Source organism: Mustela erminea, chromosome 18 (assembly GCF_009829155.1).
Source record: "Mustela erminea isolate mMusErm1 chromosome 18, mMusErm1.Pri, whole genome shotgun sequence".
NCBI classification, from domain to species: Eukaryota; Metazoa; Chordata; class Mammalia; order Carnivora; family Mustelidae; genus Mustela; species Mustela erminea.
The window spans coordinates 37395824-37413254 of record NC_045631.1 but is presented as its reverse complement, the minus strand read 5'-3'; the positions used below and the strand labels follow the sequence as shown (position 1 = coordinate 37413254).

The 17431-nt window shown below is 50.5% G+C and overlaps 1 protein-coding gene across 2 annotated transcripts in view; it reads left to right on the top strand.

Annotated features, from left to right (window-relative positions):
• IGF2BP1 (insulin like growth factor 2 mRNA binding protein 1) overlaps positions 1–17431 on the top strand; it is a 43301-nt gene that overhangs the window by 7506 nt on the left and 18364 nt on the right. The gene's annotated exons all lie outside the window — the stretch shown is intronic.

Sequence of the window (17431 nt, the reverse complement as noted above, 5' to 3'; positions counted from 1 at the left end):
GTGCATGCTCTTTTAGTTACTGATAAAAGTTTGATAAGGTTAGCAAAAGATGGGGGGGGGGCATCTGTGATAAGCTGCCATTGCAGGGAACGCTCTGCAGGCAGGAAGCCGCTCAGCCCCCAGTGTGCTAACTCCATTCCCATAGAAGAGTGCAGATGTCCTCTCAAATTTTGTTCAGAGGGGACTGTGGGATTTCTTTCTTTCTTTCTTTCTTTTTTTTTTTAGTGAGTGGGAGGGGTCATCCTGGTGCGGAACAGGCTGAGCCAGCTTTGTAAGGCCTGTTTGCAGCTAGTAGGTTTGCAATAAATAGTGGAAGAATGAAGGCAGAACAGGCTGGAACAAGCTTTTACCCTAATCACAGACCACTGAAATACAATGTACGTGGATTACAGGAGAAAAGTGGGTCTGCACCTCATTTTAATACAGTTGGAGAAAACCTGATTGGAAAACACTGAAATGTGACAGTATACAGAACATTCCCCGCGGCTCCCCGCCCCCCCCCCCCCACCGCTGCCCAGGAATGCAGTCCTATCACAGAAGTCCAGTCTTCAGGATTTGATGTTCCGGTAGTGCGGCAGGGAGCACAGGGCATGGTGTGAAGCACTGGTAAACTGCTTTTAAATGAAATACAGAGCAAACACCTGGCTGATGAGATGAATTTTGGACTGGTATGTCAAGGTGTTTGGAGGACCTTTCTAGACAAATGTGATGATCAGACAAGCGGCATTTTGGTGGCTAAAGGCACATGAGAGACCTGTCGGGATGGATGGATGTGGATTTTGCTCATAGTTTAGGGGAGGGGTGTGGAACCTCTTTTTTGAGATGAGACGGGAGAAATGGAGGATCTCGTTCCCACGCTGTGTCTGTTCCGTGGATTCTCATCAGCCCTCTCGATAGTTCTGTAGGAAAAGAGGGTGAGGGAAACCTTCAGTTTTCATTCATTTTGAGTTAGTTTCAGTTGAAAAATTAGTCCTTCATCCAGATGTTTTGACCACTTGCGGTGGAAAATGTTAAGTCTGAGGGAAATTTGATTGGGTTGTTGAGTTGATTGGATGTAGTTAGAATCTCCAAGAGGAGAAATCAGGATTCAGGGAAAAACTGTTCTGTGTAAAGGTCGTTTGTGGGGTCTGAGTTCTTTGGCAGCAGGAACTGGGTGGACAGGAATCATTCTGAACTGATGCTCAAGGAGAGAGGAAACCCCATGCGGTCAGGGTCTTCTGACCTACCCTCGGTGCCGCCTCCTACCCTCTTCAGGACTATGCAGGAAGGGGCTCTCAGGATAGCTCAGTATTTAAAAATAAGAGCTTTGGAGCCAGGCAGTGACTGAACCTGTAGAAGTTAATCTTCTTGAGCCTCGATTTCTGTAACTGAACTGGTGTTATTACACGTTAACTATTATTTTTTTTTTTTTTTTTTTTTTTTAAAGATTTTATTTATTCATTTGACACAGAGAGATCACAAGTAGGCAGAGAGGCAGGCAGAGAGAGAGAGGAGGAAGCAGGCTCCCCGCGGAGCAGAGAACCCGATGCGGGACTCGATCCCAGGACCCTGAGATCATGACCTGAGCCGAAGGCAGCGGCTTAACCCACTGAGCCACCCAGGTGCCCACACGTTAACTATTATTATTGCTATTATTTGTTGTAGATAGAGACCTCGCTGCCTCCTGTCTTTGGACTGCGGCAGCTTGGGGCATGTATCTAAGGCAGTCGGCAGGCCATTGATCTGTCTGTGCTTCTGGCATGTGTATGACATGGAACAGTGATGGACAGGCATACGGAAAGGGACTTATGTGTAGGGTCCTCGGGTAACCTGCATGCTGAAAGGAAGAGCCACCTTTTGGGAGAGGGAGATGAAGCTTACCAGGGCAGTGCCCCCAGATCCCTTGCGCTATGGACCCCATCCCGTCAGACAAGAGACTGCAAACGTGCTGGAAAATGCTACTCCTTTTCCTCAGGGAGGAAGGGGCCATATACTCCATTGTCGCTGCCATGAACCCAGGCTAGAGGAGATTTCATAATTGGGGGCTACTGTCAAAGGTGCATGTAGGGTAGGGACATTGGTGAGAGAGGAACCATCTTAATTCTGCAGATGAGGTTAAGTATGGTAAGGAATCGGGATGAAGGGGACTGTGAGTCCTTGCGGGTCAGAGGAAGGAAGAAATGAGAGCAGCTTCCCCCACCTGGTGGGAGATGGGCATGTTTGCCTTGATGTTCAGCTCTTGGTAAGCTCACAAAGAAGCCTTTCAGGAGTTGGGGCTCCCTGGATTCCCAGGAAGCGACTGCATACATTGTTCCTTTTCCTGTGCCCTTGTAGAGGGCACAGCCCCAGTGGCGTCACTTTCCCTGGCCCCCTGGACTGGAAAGAGAGCCCATCTGGCCGTCCACTTCTTCTCTTTGGGCCTCTCTGCTGAAAGGGTGTGCACACCCCCACTGGCACAGACCGATTGCCCCCTTCGAAATCTCAGTCTAGGGACTGCGGATTGAACCTTCTCTCCATGGGGTGGGGAGAGGAAAGGCTTCCAATCCGGATGTGGCTTTTGGCCATTTAACAGGCTTGTGACTTTAATCAGTTACTATAAAGGGTTTTACAATTAGTTTATGGGGAATGATGTGTGTTGCCTCTCTTCTGGAGTGGCATCTGGGATTGCTTGGGGCTCCTCAGCTTCCCATGAGGTATTCTGGAGATGAAGAGGACAAAATGAGGGGCGACAGGAACTAACGTGGGGGTTGGCGGGTGGAGTAAACTTGGTGAGGATGTCTGTTCCAGGCTAGAAATATTTATTCTCTACTTCCTCCTCCAGGTCTCTAAGTTTCTTGGGAGGAGAAGTCCGACTGTAATAGAGCAGTTGGCTTGGGCAGGATTTGGAGACGACCCTAAATTAAAGAGTAGAGATGCTCCTTCGTAGACCCGGCTGTTTGGTGGCTGCAGGCAGTGTGCTCTGAGCAGGGACTAGACAGAGGATGTTGGTTTGGAGGGGGGACAGCGGTGTTCAGAAGATCCTCCCTTGACTCCTTATGTCGAGTATCCACAGCAGCAACTTTCTGTTGATGTAAAAGAAGGGAAAATGTGGCTCACTAAGGTTATTTTATCTAGAGGGTTTTCCTGCCTGTGGTCATTACCATTTGATTGAAAGCTGCTGCTGCTGGCTTTTTAGAATCAGGTAGAGGGATACCTGTCCAGAATAAGCCAGGGGCAGGCAGGTGGGATACGATGGCCTTCACAAACCTCCTAGGTCTCTGTGAGATAATCTTCCTTTCGCTTTCCTCCGCTTGTTCCTTGCTGACTATCTTGAATGAGTAGTTTGCTAAATTTAAACTTCTAACTAGAGGAAGAGTGGAGCCTGAGCCGAGACAGGCTCTCTTCAAAACATCCCATGGTCAGCAACTTTAGCGTGTGTGTGGGGGGGCGTGGGGGGGGTTGACAGACAGACATTAGCCATTTTTGCAGAGGGGGAGAGATTTTAAAAATAACATATTTACAACCACTTTCCACGTAAGAAAATATTTAACAAGATGGGACAGATCTCTACAATTGCTAGCATTTTGCTGTGAAGTTTGGTTATCTCTCCGAGTGTGTCCACTCACTTAACACACGTGGGCATTCATTCACCCGGTTGAACATGTCCCAGAGTCTACGGCCTCTGCCGGGGTCAGAAATACAATGAGAGACAAGGGAAAGGCTCGTCTTAGAGTGGAGATGGGAGGAAACACAACTTCTCGGTTCATTTTCCTCTAGGAGCTTTTAGATTTTTCACTTGCTCCTTAGTATTTTAAGAGAATTTTAAATTTAAGCCATTTGTTTATCTGTCTGCTTACTTATTCATAAGATTTTTAAATTTTTATATATATATATTTTTTGTTTTTAAAGATTTTATTTGTTTATTTGACAGAGAGAGACACTCAAGTAGGGAGAGAGATCACAAGCAGGCAGAGAGGCAGGCAGAGAGAGAGGGAGAAGCAGGCTCCCCGCCAAGGAGAGAGCCCGATGTGGGGCTCCATCCCAGGACCCTGGGATCATGACCTGGGCTGAAGGCAGAGGCTTAACCCACTGAGCCACCCAGGCGCCCCTAAATTTTTATATTTTAAAAAAGATTTTTATTTATTTATTTATTTGACAGACAGAGATCACAAGTAGGCAGAGAGGCAGGCAGAGAGAGAGAGAGAGAAAGAGGGAGGGAAGCAGGCTCCCTGCTGAGCAGGGAGCCTGATGTGGGGCTCGATCCCAGGACCCCAGGATCATGACCTGAGCTGAAGGCAGAGGCTTAACCCACTGAGCCACCCAGGCACCCCTATAAGTTCTTTTTTTTTTTTTTTTTTTTTAAGATTTTATTTATTTGACACAGAAAGAGATCACAAGTAGGCAGAGAGAGAGGGGGAAGCAGGCTCCCTGCTGAGCAGAGAGCCCGCCATGGAGCTCAATCCCAGCACCCTAAGATCATGATCCGAGCTGAAGGCAGAGGCTTTAACCCACTGAGCCACCCAGGTGCCCCCCCATAAGATTTTATTTTTAAGTAATCGCTATGCCCAACCTGGGGCTCGAATGGAACCCCAAGGTAGAGCTGAGTGCTCTTCGCAGTGAGCCAGCCAGGCACCCCTAAGTAAAAAATTTTAAGGATTTTAAAATTTCAGTTAATCAACAAACTTTTAAATATCTAAATTTTACGTGGTGAGGCGTACATACCGTGACATTGACCGCCATAAGCGTGAAGCGCTCTGCTCCATTATGGAGAACATTCATGCTGTCACCCAGCCAGCACCTGCCTTCGTCTCTAGAACTCTCTCCATCCTGTGGGACTGGAACTGTACCCAGTAAACTCCCCATCTCAAACCATTGCCAGTTTTGCTTTTCCCTCCATGGTGGTCACCTCTTCATCCTTCCATAAATATGGGAGTTTTTGCCTGACCCCTCTCTTGCCATTAACACTAATTATTTGCACTGCTGGGTCTTTTTCAGAGTGGGGGAGAGAGACAAGGGTTGAGAGAGGGAGCTGCACTAGAGAGGTGTGAGATAAAAATCTGTGCCCTCGGGCATTTTCACTTTAGATCCAGGAAGAGCTCTGTGGGACTGCAGAGGCCAAGAGACCATGTATTAAAATGGGAGGTACACAACCTCAGGGACTAAAATAGAGGAGGGAAGCTTTGAGGGAGTTAGCTAAGCTGTGTTTTGGAGGATAGGCAGACAAAATAGGGGTGGATTAAGGAGAGCGTGATGGATTGACAGGGAGAGATGTTCATCTAGAAGAGCGGGGTGGCATTGTAGTGAGACAGTCGGGCAGGTGGGGAGGATACCCCTGTTTATTTCCCTTATAGAGCATCGTCTTGGCTCCAGAGCTCTGTTGGAGGTGACTCAGGTCTAAAGATGGGCACTTACCGAGTATCTCATCTAAGCACTGTTGCCCCAGTCCTCATAGAGAGTCCTGTGCAAGGGACTTCCTTCTGCAGAAGAAGCTGAAGCTGAGAGGGTCGAGAGACTTAGCCAGGGTCCGCACGTGACTCGGTGGTGGCGCTGGGATTCAAACCCACGCCTTTCCACTTCTAAGGCTGAGCTCTCTTCGGAGGTGGGAACAGGTGATTCTCCAACGTTCAAAGGAATTGAATCTTATCTTGAGCTTTTCTGGGGGGAGAGCGTAAGTAAGGTTAGCAAATAAAAACACGCCCAACATGAATTTCAACCTGTTCTGAGCCTCCTCCTTTCCCAGGTGTTTCATACCTGCTTTAGCATTTTATTTTCCTCACACTGTTGGGATTTTCAGGCAATTTTCAGTGGTTAAAAAAAAAAAACCCAGAAAATTCTCCTCTTTTCTGGGCAGCTAAGGTAGGAAATGGGGACGCTGCTTTTAGAACGAAAAAGACCTTACAGAGAGCTGAGTGAAATGGAGAAGGACTTGAGTGGGGTTAAAGTTCGGGTATCAGTCTCAGCTTGCTGTTTCCCCGGATGGGTAAACTGTGGGATCCAGGGTCCCTATCTTTTCCTGGGCCTCATTTGCTCATCTGCAACATCCCCTTCTCCAGAAACCCCATGAAATGAGCTAAGTATTTTGAGCTAAGTATTTTGAGCATTCTGGTAGGCACCAGGGCTACAGCCTTTGGCTGGTATCCCCCCACTCTGTTTGGGTCAACCCCATGAAACATGGGAGGCTGAGGGGAGGGGTGAGATGCTTCTCCCCCCCCACCTCCCAGCAGGAAGGGACAGAGAATTCACCTATGTTGCAAGCCTACAGAATCATAAGTCATAGCTTAGGTATGTTTTTGAGGATCAAGAACCCAGGTACCTTCTTCCCCCCACCCCCCAAGCAGGAGGAGCAGGTAGGCTTCATGGTAGAGCCACGTTTGCTGGCCAGTGTCACCTTGGGTTAGTCACTTAACTTCTCTGAGCCTGTTTTTTTTTGTTTGTTTGTTTTGTTTGTTTTTTTGAACTGCAGAATGGAAATAAATATTCTCATTCTTTGACGATTCAGAGGCTCAAATCAACCTCTTGTCGCTGTTTTAGGTTCATGGAAGTTGGAGGTGTAAAGAACGACTTTGTAAACTCTAAAGCCCGTGCAAAATAAGATTATCATTAACTGATGACACCCCGAGAGGGCAGACAAAGAAGGTCCTTCTCACCCCCAGACTAATGCCCTACTGCGCATGGGGAGTGGAGAGGAGTCTTCGATTGTAACTTTTCTGAGGAGGCTCCCAGAACGCCCCGGGAAGAGGGTCTTTTTTTCTTCAGGCCCGGAAGGGCTTCGCGATCCGTGCCCCCAGCCCACTCCCGGGCCTCAGTTCCTGCCTTCTCAGTGGGAGGCCTCCCTGGCCCGGTCCTGCCTCCTCCCCGCAGCCCGGCCGAGGTCTCTAAGGAATGCCGCCTCCCGGGCCATTTTCTCCCCTCCAGCTTCTGCGGCCCCACTTCCAGCCCTCTCCTGGCCCCCTACCCCCAACCGGTTCCCACTTAAATGCTTGCAGGCCTGTTTGCAGGCGGGAAGCCCCCTCCCCCACAGGACCACCTCAGTCACAGCCCTGACCACAGGGAGGTCGGGTCTGGATTTACTAAAGGACCCCGGAGGGGGAGCCTGCCCCTCGCTGGCTGCCTGGCTCGCTCATGGGGTCGGGTTTCGGCCGGTGGCTCTGGAGAGAGAGACAAAGGGCAAAGTCCTGTCCCCACCCCCACCCGGCAGCCCGGGGGCGCTTCTCCCCTCCCCCTCTGGGCCCCGCGGGGGAGCCGAGGGCCCCCTGGGCCGGGCCGGACCGGCTCTCACCGAGCCGGGTACCGAGGGGGTTCTGGCGGCAGAACATTCTAGACTGCGGCGGGCGGTGGGGGGTGTGTGGGGGGCATCGGATGCCCCCTCTTTGAGCTCTGCCGACGCGGCCCACCCAGCGGCTGGGGTGGGAGGCCGCGTGCTCAGCTTTCCCTGGGCGAGGTGAGGGGCTGGGGGAAGGGGCCGCCCGCGTGGGGCGCAGGCCCGGCGACGCCAGCGCGGCCGCTCAGCTGCTCAGGCCTTCTCAATTGCCCGTTCATGAGGGCTCCCCTCCTCCCCCCAGCTGCTGCCAGCCCTCCCCCACCCTCAGCTGCTGCCGCCCTTCCCAGGCACCTCTTTCTCCTCCGTTGCCCTGCCTGCCCCTGCTTTGGCGGCCCTCCGGGGCAGGGCCTGCCACCCTGGGGCTCCTGGCGGGTCTGAGACCTTGCTGGCTGCACCATCTTGGAAGGTGCATGTGCAACTCGTGGCCGCCATCCCTGGGCTGGGGAAGAGAGACCTCCCATAAGGACATCTGTGCCTGCCTCAAGGCTGGGCACAACTTGGGATGGGTGTTCACGTCGGAGGAGAGTTGTTCTGATAACTGCCCACCCCAGTAGGAAGAGATAAACAGCAGCCTCCCCCAGCAGGTCTTGAAGAGGTTTAGCCTCATGCGGGAGGGACACAGCCAGCACTCCTTCCTACTGGTAGGATGATCAGTTATTGTTTTTAATGTACACTGGGATACCTTGGCGGCCCTTCACAGGGCCCTGCCCATTCCAACAATTATGCTAAGTCCCATAGGGGCTTTTTCTCTGTGGGGAATGGAGTTGCTGAAGCCTGATTTCTCTTGAGGCTGGTCTAGTTTCCTTATCCTTGCTTCTGAGAGCTCCACAGTAAAATCCTGTCTTGAACTGGGCTCTCCAAGCTTGCCATTCCCTCTTGAGGGAGAGACTCAGCCTTTCTGTTTTTGAGGTGTGCCCACGATGTTTTCCACTGAGCACCAGTTCTGCCTTTCAGCCAGGTCTGTGGGTCCCAGAGGGCCAGACCTTTTGGTTCTCAACCTTTCTGGAGAAACGCTAACATCTCTATTGTTGGGGGGGTGGTGGTGGTGGTGAGAGTTCAGCCAACATCTCTGAAGAGCTTTGGACAGGAATACTCTTTCTAGCCCCCTTCTGCCTTTTCCTCTCAGAGTATTACCCCCCTCCTCCACAAGTGAAGATGCTGGAAAGGCTTCTCACTGCCAGTCCGAGAAGGATGGCGAATAATGTCTGCAACGGTTCATTTCTGATCCCACACTGTTGCCGCCTCCACCGGGAAGGCTTGGCTGCTGGGTCACCTTTTTATCACTTACTTGTCTCCACAAATTAGGTTTATTCTGAAGGCTTTTCCACACGTCCCCATACTCCGATTCTCCTTCCTCCCACTTCACCCTGCAGAGCTCCCATGGCCAGGTCCCACTCTGAGGAGCCACTCCTGTGAAAGCACAGGTCGAGGGAGAGAGCAAGGTGGAGTGAGGGAGAGACCGTCGGCCAACTTGAGATTTTTCTGGAAAGAGCTGCACTGTCTCAGAGCTTCTGTTTTGGCTTCCTCTCTGGCGCTGCCCAGATGGGCAAGGAAAAAAAAAAAAAAAAGCGTGGGCTGTCTTGTCAATCCGTTCATTTCTGAGATGAGTGAACAGAACGAAGTCTACATCGTCGAGGTTTGCTTGCACACACCGGTGAGAGCCGTCCTGCTCCATGTCCCACGTTCCCCCTCCTTGCCTCTCCCCAAACTTACAGGAAATCTTGCAAGAGTTGTTGGTGACTATCCTTTTAGGCTGCTAACAGTTCTGACAATCATCCAGCCGTATTATAGTCTAGTTAGCTCTTGTGTGAGTTCAACCCTGTGCCCAAATTAGAGCCGCATGCAGTAAAAGCCAGTTGGCGCGCACTTAGCCGTACAGAATATGGGCATTTTTCCTGCTGCTGACATCGGGGCTCTGCAAGCTTCTGCTGTGTTAACGCTTCTTGTCAGAGGGAAAGCAGGGTTTGGTGGAGAGATGAGCATACACCGGCTTGGGAGGAAAACTGGGTTCTGGTTGTACGTTAGCGTTGCCAAGGCTCTTTTCCTCTTCTCGGAGCCCTGTGTTTCTCCAGCCCTCGGACGAAGGTGACTGTTGGGAGACCTCTCAGGCTCGAGGGGCTTACCCCTTGCCAGCCTCAGTGTAGGAATCTGATTTCCTGCAACTGGAACTTGCTCGTCCTGGGTTCATGTGTGTGGGCGTGCGCATCTGCGCACTAGCCTTAGTCATGTAAGAAGCTGAGCGACCCCCCCCCCGCCCCCACCTGCTTCCCTGCTTCTAGGTAGGCTGGGAGCGAATTAAATATGATACAAAGCCTTCCAAAGGTGTGTGTGTCAGGGGGGCGGTATATACTTCATTCCAGAGTCTTTCCTGGAGATTTGATTTTCCTTTCTGCTTGTCCCCAGCATTATTAGCACAGGAGTCTGAGCACACATGGGACATTGCACGGGTGCTACATGCCTTTAAAAGACCATGTTCACGGGACCACAGATGTTTCGCAGCGGTGTCGCTGCCTTCCAGTTGCCCCTTCTAACACCCTAGCGTTCACCTGGGCGCTTGAGTCTGCGCTGCCTACTCCCGTACCTTTCTGTAGGTTCATGTTTTCCTTTCCAGCCCCTACCCTGCCCATCAGCCCACCCGACAGCCCGCCTGTCTGGCTGCCCTGCCTCTGGATCAGCCTGGCACAGAGCCCTGGGCATTGGGCCAGCTCCTCCTCCCCTCTCCGGCCCCGCCCCCTTTCTCAGCTCCTGCCATGCCCGGAGCGTGCCAGGTCCGCCCCCTTCGGAGGCTTCCCTGGACAGTTATTTTTTTCATCCTTTCCACTCTGTAAGGGATAAGGAGGCAGGGTGGTGGTGGGGGGGAGGGCAGGATCAGTGGTACTCTTAGGGAAAAGGCTGATGTTGATACTTCAGGGCATGTTAGATGCGTGACTTCCAGCTGGAAAAAACTGGGAGGAAGGCCAGGCTCGGGAGGGTGCTTCTCCTCCATTAGCCGCGGGGGACTCTCTTGTTGAAGAGTCAACAGGATCACCCACTTGTAAAGGGATGCAGTGGACAGCCCCCCTCTATCCCCCAGTTAACCTTGTCCAGACCCTTCTCTCATCTCCAACCAAATGGGGTCCCCTACTGGACTGTCAGCTCCTTGAGAGCAGGAGGCACGCTTGTCTCCATCACTTTATGCTCTGCATTTTAGCACAGTGGGCAGTCCTGTCCAGTACGAGGATATTGACAGCTGCATATGTAAGTTTCTTTTTTTTTCTTAGATTCTTTTTTTAAATTTTTGAAATTTCCTAATAGCCATGTCAGAAAAGAGGGAAAACAATGTAAAAGATTAATTCTAAAATTAACTGGGAAATTCAGAGCATTATTATTTTTTAAAAAAATTTTTGAAGATTTTATTTATTTATTTATTTATTTGACATAGAGAGAGAGAGAGAGAGACATAGATCACACGTAGGCAGAGAGGCAGGCAGAGAGAGAGAGAGAGAGAGAGAGAGAAGCAGGCTCCCTGCTGAGCAGAGAGCCTGATGTGGGACTCTATCCCAGGACCCTGAGATCATGACCTGAGCTGAAGGTAGAGGCTTAACCCACTGAGCAACCCAGGCACCCTTACTTTTTTTTTTTTTTTTAAGATTTATTTATTTATTTGGCAGAGAGAGGAGGAGGAAGCAGGCTCCCTGCTGAGCGGAGAGCCCAATGCCCGGCTGGATCCCAGGACCCTGAGATCATGACCTGAGCTGAAAGCAGAGGCTTTAATCCACTGAGCCACTCAGGTGCCCCAATTCAGAGTATTATTAATTCAGCATGTAATCAGTGTAATGATGAGGTTTGATTTTGGTGGGGAGGGGGTACAAAGTCATAAGGAATCCGGTGTGCAGTATTTTATACTTAGAGCCTATTCCAGTTCAGATGCTAAGTTTTCATGGGAAACATTCGACCAGCTTTTTATAATTTATTTATTTATAAAGATTTTGTTTATTTGGGAGAGACAGAGTGTGCAAGTGCGTGCGCTGGAGCTGGGGAGGGGGTTGCAGAGGGAGAGGGAGAGAGAATCCCAAGTGGACTGCGTTGAGCATGGAGCCCAATCCCAAGACTCCGAGACTGGGACGTGAGCCGAGATGTAGAGTGAGACGCTCTGCTGACCAAGCCAGCAGGGGCCCACGAACAGCATTTAGATTTCACAAATTTTACAGAAACTTTGATGCAAGTCATGGTCGTGAGTTTGTGGATGAGAAGGGAAAGCAACCTTTGTGGCTCGCTCTTGCCAGACATGCCAGTAACTACAGTCTCCGGCCACCTCCCCAGCCAGGCTTGTGTTCTCATCGTCTTGGCTTAGTTTCTTCCCAGCTTTTTGAGGAGCTGTCTGCAGGCTTGAGCCAGGACTGGGGTATCCTTGGGATGAAGTTCCATGTGAAGATGTGTGGGAGGATGTCTTCACTGTGGACTTAGGGAAGGATTCTGAAGTCTCCATGAACTCCTGAGATCTTGACACTGTTTGCGGAATGTTGGCACTTCTCTGGTGTAGAGTGTTTTTAGCTTTTATCACATTCCTGGGGGGATGGAGTATCGACAAAGGTGTATGTGTGTGAGAGGGTGTTAATTACCACTTATTTAAGGGGCACCTGGGTGGCTCCGTTGGTTAAGCGTCTGCCTTTGGCTCAGATCATGGTCCTAGGGTCCTAGGATCGAGCCCCGTGTGGTGCTCCCTGTTAAGCGGAGAGCCTGCTTCTCTCTCTCCCTCTGTCTGCTGCTCCCCCTGCTTGTGTACTCTTTCTGTCCAATAAATAAATAAAACCTTTAAAAGAAAAAAAAAAGAACCACTTATTTAAGACTGTTAAGGCCATAGAAAATTCCTCAGATTAAGAAAGCCTTTTCCTATAGGTAGACAGGGTTGATCCCTGCTGGGAACACAAGCCCTTGTAAAACAGACCAGTCCTGGTCCTTATTTCCTACATGTGAGAAACTGAGGTCCAGAGGGTTGAAGGTTGGACTTGTCCAAGGCCACACAGCCTGCTAGGCAGAAAATCACAGCCTGGGGGAGGGCTGGAGGTGAAGGATCTCATCTGGAAATCCTGGTTTAATCCTGGTTCTCTGCCGAGATGAAAGTCCAGGTTTGACAAGATTTCCAAAACTTGTTGCTACTTCCCTCCTACTCCTCCCACCTTCTGCTGGTTTAGGCCACCTGGGTTTAAAGGAACTTCTCCTTTCAGGGGAGGGTGAGATCCCTGCCTCTCGCGCTGTGGGGATGGAAAAAGGAATAGAACACTCCCTGGGGCAGGTTTCAGCCGTTGTTCAGGAGACCTGGAGTCGTTGTACTTCCTGTGCCTCCTGCCCTGTGGGGAGGCCCCATTCTGAAGGCTGTCGTTTGTGTATCTGCTCCTCTCCGCCCTGGACCCCGGGCCCCTGCCCCTTCCAGTCCCCCGCAGGCTCATCATGGAGGCTTGCATTCTTGGTCATACAACCCCAACCGGAAAACCTTGTTAGATCCATTAATTTGGAATCTGCTATGACTTTAAAACTGGCTAACCCGGAGCAATTTGAAAAAAGTTTTAGGGGCCCCTGGGTGGCTCAGTTACTTAAGCATCTGACTCTTGGTCTCGGCCCACAGTCCTGGGTTTGAGCCCCACTTAGAACAATTTTAATGATGAAAAAAAAGTATACAAGCGAAGAAGTATGAAGTATAATGTAGTAAGTCTCCGATGTACCCATCACCTAGCTTTAGAAGTACCAACTCATATCGAGCCGATGTTTATTTTTTCTTCACCCTCTGATTATTTTGCTGCAAATCCTGGGCACCTTACTGTTTTTTAAAGATTTAATTAATTAATTTATTTGACAGAGACAAGGAGGCAGAGAGAGGCAGGCAGAGAGAGAAGAGGAAGCAGGCTCCCTGCTGAGCAGAGCTCCCTGGGCATCTTATTTTATCTGTAGTTGTTTGTCTCTCTTTTTAAGTTTTTGTTTATTTGTCAGGGAGAGAGAGAGAGAGATAGAGAGAATGTGTGCGGGCGCTCAAGCAGGTGGAGCGAGGGAGCCTGATGCGGGATTCGATCCCAGGATCCTGGGATCATGGCCTGAGCTGAAGGCAGACACTTAACTGACTGAGCCACCCAGAGTCCCTGTCTCTCTCTTTCTCTCTCTTTTTTTTTTTTTTTTTTTGGAAATAAAAGAACTTCAGGAGTGCCTGGGTGGCTCAATCAGTTAGGTTATCTGACTCTTGATCTCAGCTGAGTTCCTGACTTCAGGGTCGAGGGTTCAAGACCTGTGTTGGGCTCCACACTGGGCATGGAGCCTACTTAAAAAAATAAGAACTTACAAAGTCACGGATTTTAATTATCAGTGTTATCCAGTATCTAATCGGTGTTCAATATGCGGTATAGAATCACTTCACCCACTTAAGGGAGAAGTTATGAGCTTATGGAATTACAGGTGGGACATTTCGATTTATTGGAGAATAGTACCCGCTTAGCCAGGCCCGCTGTTCACTATGTTGTATGAAATTTTTTTTTAAAGATCTTATTTATTGGGCGCCTGGGTGGCTCAGTGGGTTAAGCCGCTGCCTTCGGCTCAGGTCATGATCTCAGGGTCCTGGGATCGAGTCCCGCATCGGGCTCTCTGCTCAGCCGGGAGCCTGCTTCCTCCTCTCTCTCTGCCTGCCTCTCTGCCTACTTGTGCTCTCTGTCAAATAAATAAATAAAATCTTTAAAAAAAAAAAAAAAAAAAGATCTTATTTATTTATTGACAGGGAACGGGGAGGGAGAAGCAGGCTTCCTGGTGATCAGAGGTCATGACCTGAGCCAAAGGCAAGTGCTCAATGACTGAGCCACCCAGGCACCCCTGTTGTATGAATTCTGAATATTTTTTTCTTTAAAGATTTTTAAAAATTATTTTATTAGGGAGAGTTTATAACTGAGAGCACAAGCAGGGGGAGCAGCAGAGAGAAAAGGGAGAAGCAGACTCCCCACTGAGCAGAGCCCAACTTGGGGTTCAGTTCCAGGATCCTGAGATCATGACCTGAGCCGAAGGCAACCGCTTGACCGGCTGAGCCACCCAGGCGCCCCAGATTCTGAATATTTTTGGTTGTCCTTTGGCCAGACTTGGCTGAGTTTTGGCAGAGGCTTTTTGTCTCCTTTTTTCCATCAAAATAGCAGCATGGGACAGCACACAGAGTCTGGAATCAGACAAGATTTGAGTTCCAAGCCTGACTAGGCTTTTAGTAGTAGCTGTGTGCTTGGCAGAAATACTCACTCTCCATTCTCAGGGTCCTGGTCTGTAAAATGGAGCCGTGGACCCCACCCTCACGGGTAATGAGGGTCTTCTAGCAAGGCTGAATTTCAGCTTGGCGTCTTTTAAGCATTCCTCAAATGCTGGCCCTTCCCTAATTGACTTGTTTTCCTTCCCAGTCTAAGTCAGTGACACTTCTCTGAAAAGGTGAAAAGGATGAGAATTTCCTTCTCAGGGAGAACTCCCAACCACATCCTTTTCCAGGTGTCCGGTTCCTGTGCTTTCGGAAATTCTTGGTTTTGCTCCTTAACTCCTTACGCAGTTGCATGGGTGCTCTCTCCCTCTGTTCTCTGCTGAAATCTTCCCCAGGGCTTGAGAAAAATGGTCACTTGGTCTCTGTGGCCTTCATGGCCACCCGCCCCACCCCCGCTCCCTCCTCCCCCAGCATTGGAGAGGTGGGTCCCCTGTGGTTCCTCTGTCCTGGGAGCCGCCCCAGGGCTTGGTAACTTGCCCTTCAGGTCAAGGCAGGCAAAGAGGTCAGAAGCCACAGGGCGTTGGCACCCAGGGAAGGAATTAGGTTGGTGAAACCATTGCCTTCGTTGCCAGGGGCTATCACACAACAGATTTATCAGCTCCTGGGTGCTGGGGTGTGCTTCGTGAACCTCTAGGTATTCTCTTGCTTTTTCTGAATGAGGGGTGTTGGGGTTTGGGCCCTCCAGGCTCCGCTCAGAGTAGAGGGCCCTATTACCTGGAGGGCAGAGGTACTGCTCAGCTCTAGTGGAGGCTGGTGCACTGGAGTGTGGAGTGGGGCCCTGGGCCGTGCCAGGACCCTTTAGTCGTTGGGGGAGGCAGGGGACTGGGACTGGAGGTGCTGGTAGACGTCTAAATATTGTAACGACTGCGTTAACCGTGGTCGCCCAGTGAGAGTGCTCCTGGCCAGCCCTTCCTCCCTGTCTCCCTCCATGCTTGTCTGGATGCCTGTGGGCTCCTGAGGACCGGGCCAGGGATTGAGCGTCCACTCCCACAAAAGGAACCCCCATTCGCACAGCTTATCTCTGGAAGTCCTCACAAAAGCCCTGTCCGATTCCACAGGAGGAAACGATGGTACGAGCCGTCAAATGCCATGGCTTCTCTCTGGACCCCCAAACCCTCTGTATACCACTCTGGCCCAGCTTCCCTCTGGCCTTCCATAGTTTGTGGAGCAGAGGAGTTCACCGGGGGTCCTGGGAGGGCAGGACTGGGTGCAGTTCCCAACATCACCCCACGTGCTTTGGGCCTGAAAGAAATTAGGTAGCACCATCGGTAATAGAAACCAGGCCAAGCGCTTAAAAGACAAAGGGTCTTCCGTGGCTTCTGTATTGTGTGTGTGTGTGTGTGTGTGTGTGTGTGTATGTGTCGGTTGGGGGCTTGCGGGGAGGTTTGGGGGCCTGAAAGATTGGGTGTGTGTGTCCTAGAGGGGTGGGTGAGTCTCTGCCTCTTGGGGGTGGGAGAGGGCTGCCGGGAGGTCTTTTCTTTCATTGGTTGTGTGGCCCTGCCCTCCTCCCCCTCCTTCTCCTGGAACATTCCAGACATTCCAGACTGCCATTGCTTTCAGGATATGGATTAAAACCCCAAACCGAGATTTGATTTCCTCACCCCATCCCCTCCCCAACTCTTCCCTACCTTGAAAAGAAAAGTCCCTAAACCTAGGAGTTTGAAGGAGGAGGAGGGTATTTCTGACCTTCAACCCGAGATTACACTAAGGGACCATCTTGAAAGAGCCATCTTCACCCTGAGCTCCCGCACAGTGGTGACTGTAGGCCCTTACTGGTCTGAGCTCCCAGGCAGGTAGCCCCTGCCTTTTCATCTGCAAAAGTTTGCTAGAGGGAAGGACTCCTGTCGTGGGGCATCAAGCGAGACCCGAGTCTTCAGTCTCCCAGTGTGTAACCATCTCTTCCGTAATTCTCCCTGCAGTTGAACTTCTGCTTTGAGGGTTTCTGCATTTTCTCTGCCTGTTTGGGCACAAAATGAGTGTTCTATGGGACATCATCCCTCACAAGGCCCCCTCTTTTGCCTTTGAATGGAATCAAAGGTGGCCTGGTGTAGGATCTGAGGACCCGGAACTGGACACGGTTCTTACCCTTGCTGTCTTGTTCAGCAATGTAGTCTGATGACTTCAGATCGGGTTCATGAACCACCCAAGGTGAAGAGCCTTAAACCTGTAGATTCCCTTTAACACGGATCCTCCTTTTCCCTACAGTCATTTTCTCCCAGGAAGAGATTTCCTTTGTGTATTTCATCAATAAAGACTTTTCCATGCTCAGAGCTACACAGCCTAGAAGGGATCTTGGAGACCCTTCAGTTTCCATTTGACCCTTTAAGGTCCCAGGGATGGAGTGAGTGAATGGACCTAGGGCAGAACCCAGAGGGAAGCTTTTATGGTGAGAACTTAGCATCCCTTCGTCCTGTGTTTTCAACACCCGTCTCCTCTAGCTTGGCAGGAGCTGACAAGGAAGGGCCCGGTAGGAACACTGAGGCCCGAAGCTTACTTGGCTTAGTCAGATGAAGACCCAGTCCGGTAGTTTAAGAGCTAGAACCGGATTTTCTGCTTCCCAGGTTCGTTTTCCCTCTTGCCGTTAGAATTTCATTGGACCATGTCCCTGAACTTAAGTTTGTGATCAAGGATATGCCGAGACATAAATGACAATTGACCAGTGAAGATCAAGTCAATTGAAATGTTAGTAAGCCCAGGGATTAGGGCATCGATTTGGGTAGTGAGCAGTTAATTGCCCTGGGAATCAACCTTGAACCTGAAAGCCTTCCTGGGGAAGATTACACTTTTAAGAGGTATTTGAAACATGGGAAGGAGACAAGAGAAGGCATCTGGAAGGAGGGAAGGTGGCGGTCCTGATGCCCTGTCGGTGTGTTTCCGCCTTAGTATTTCAGGAGCGGCCG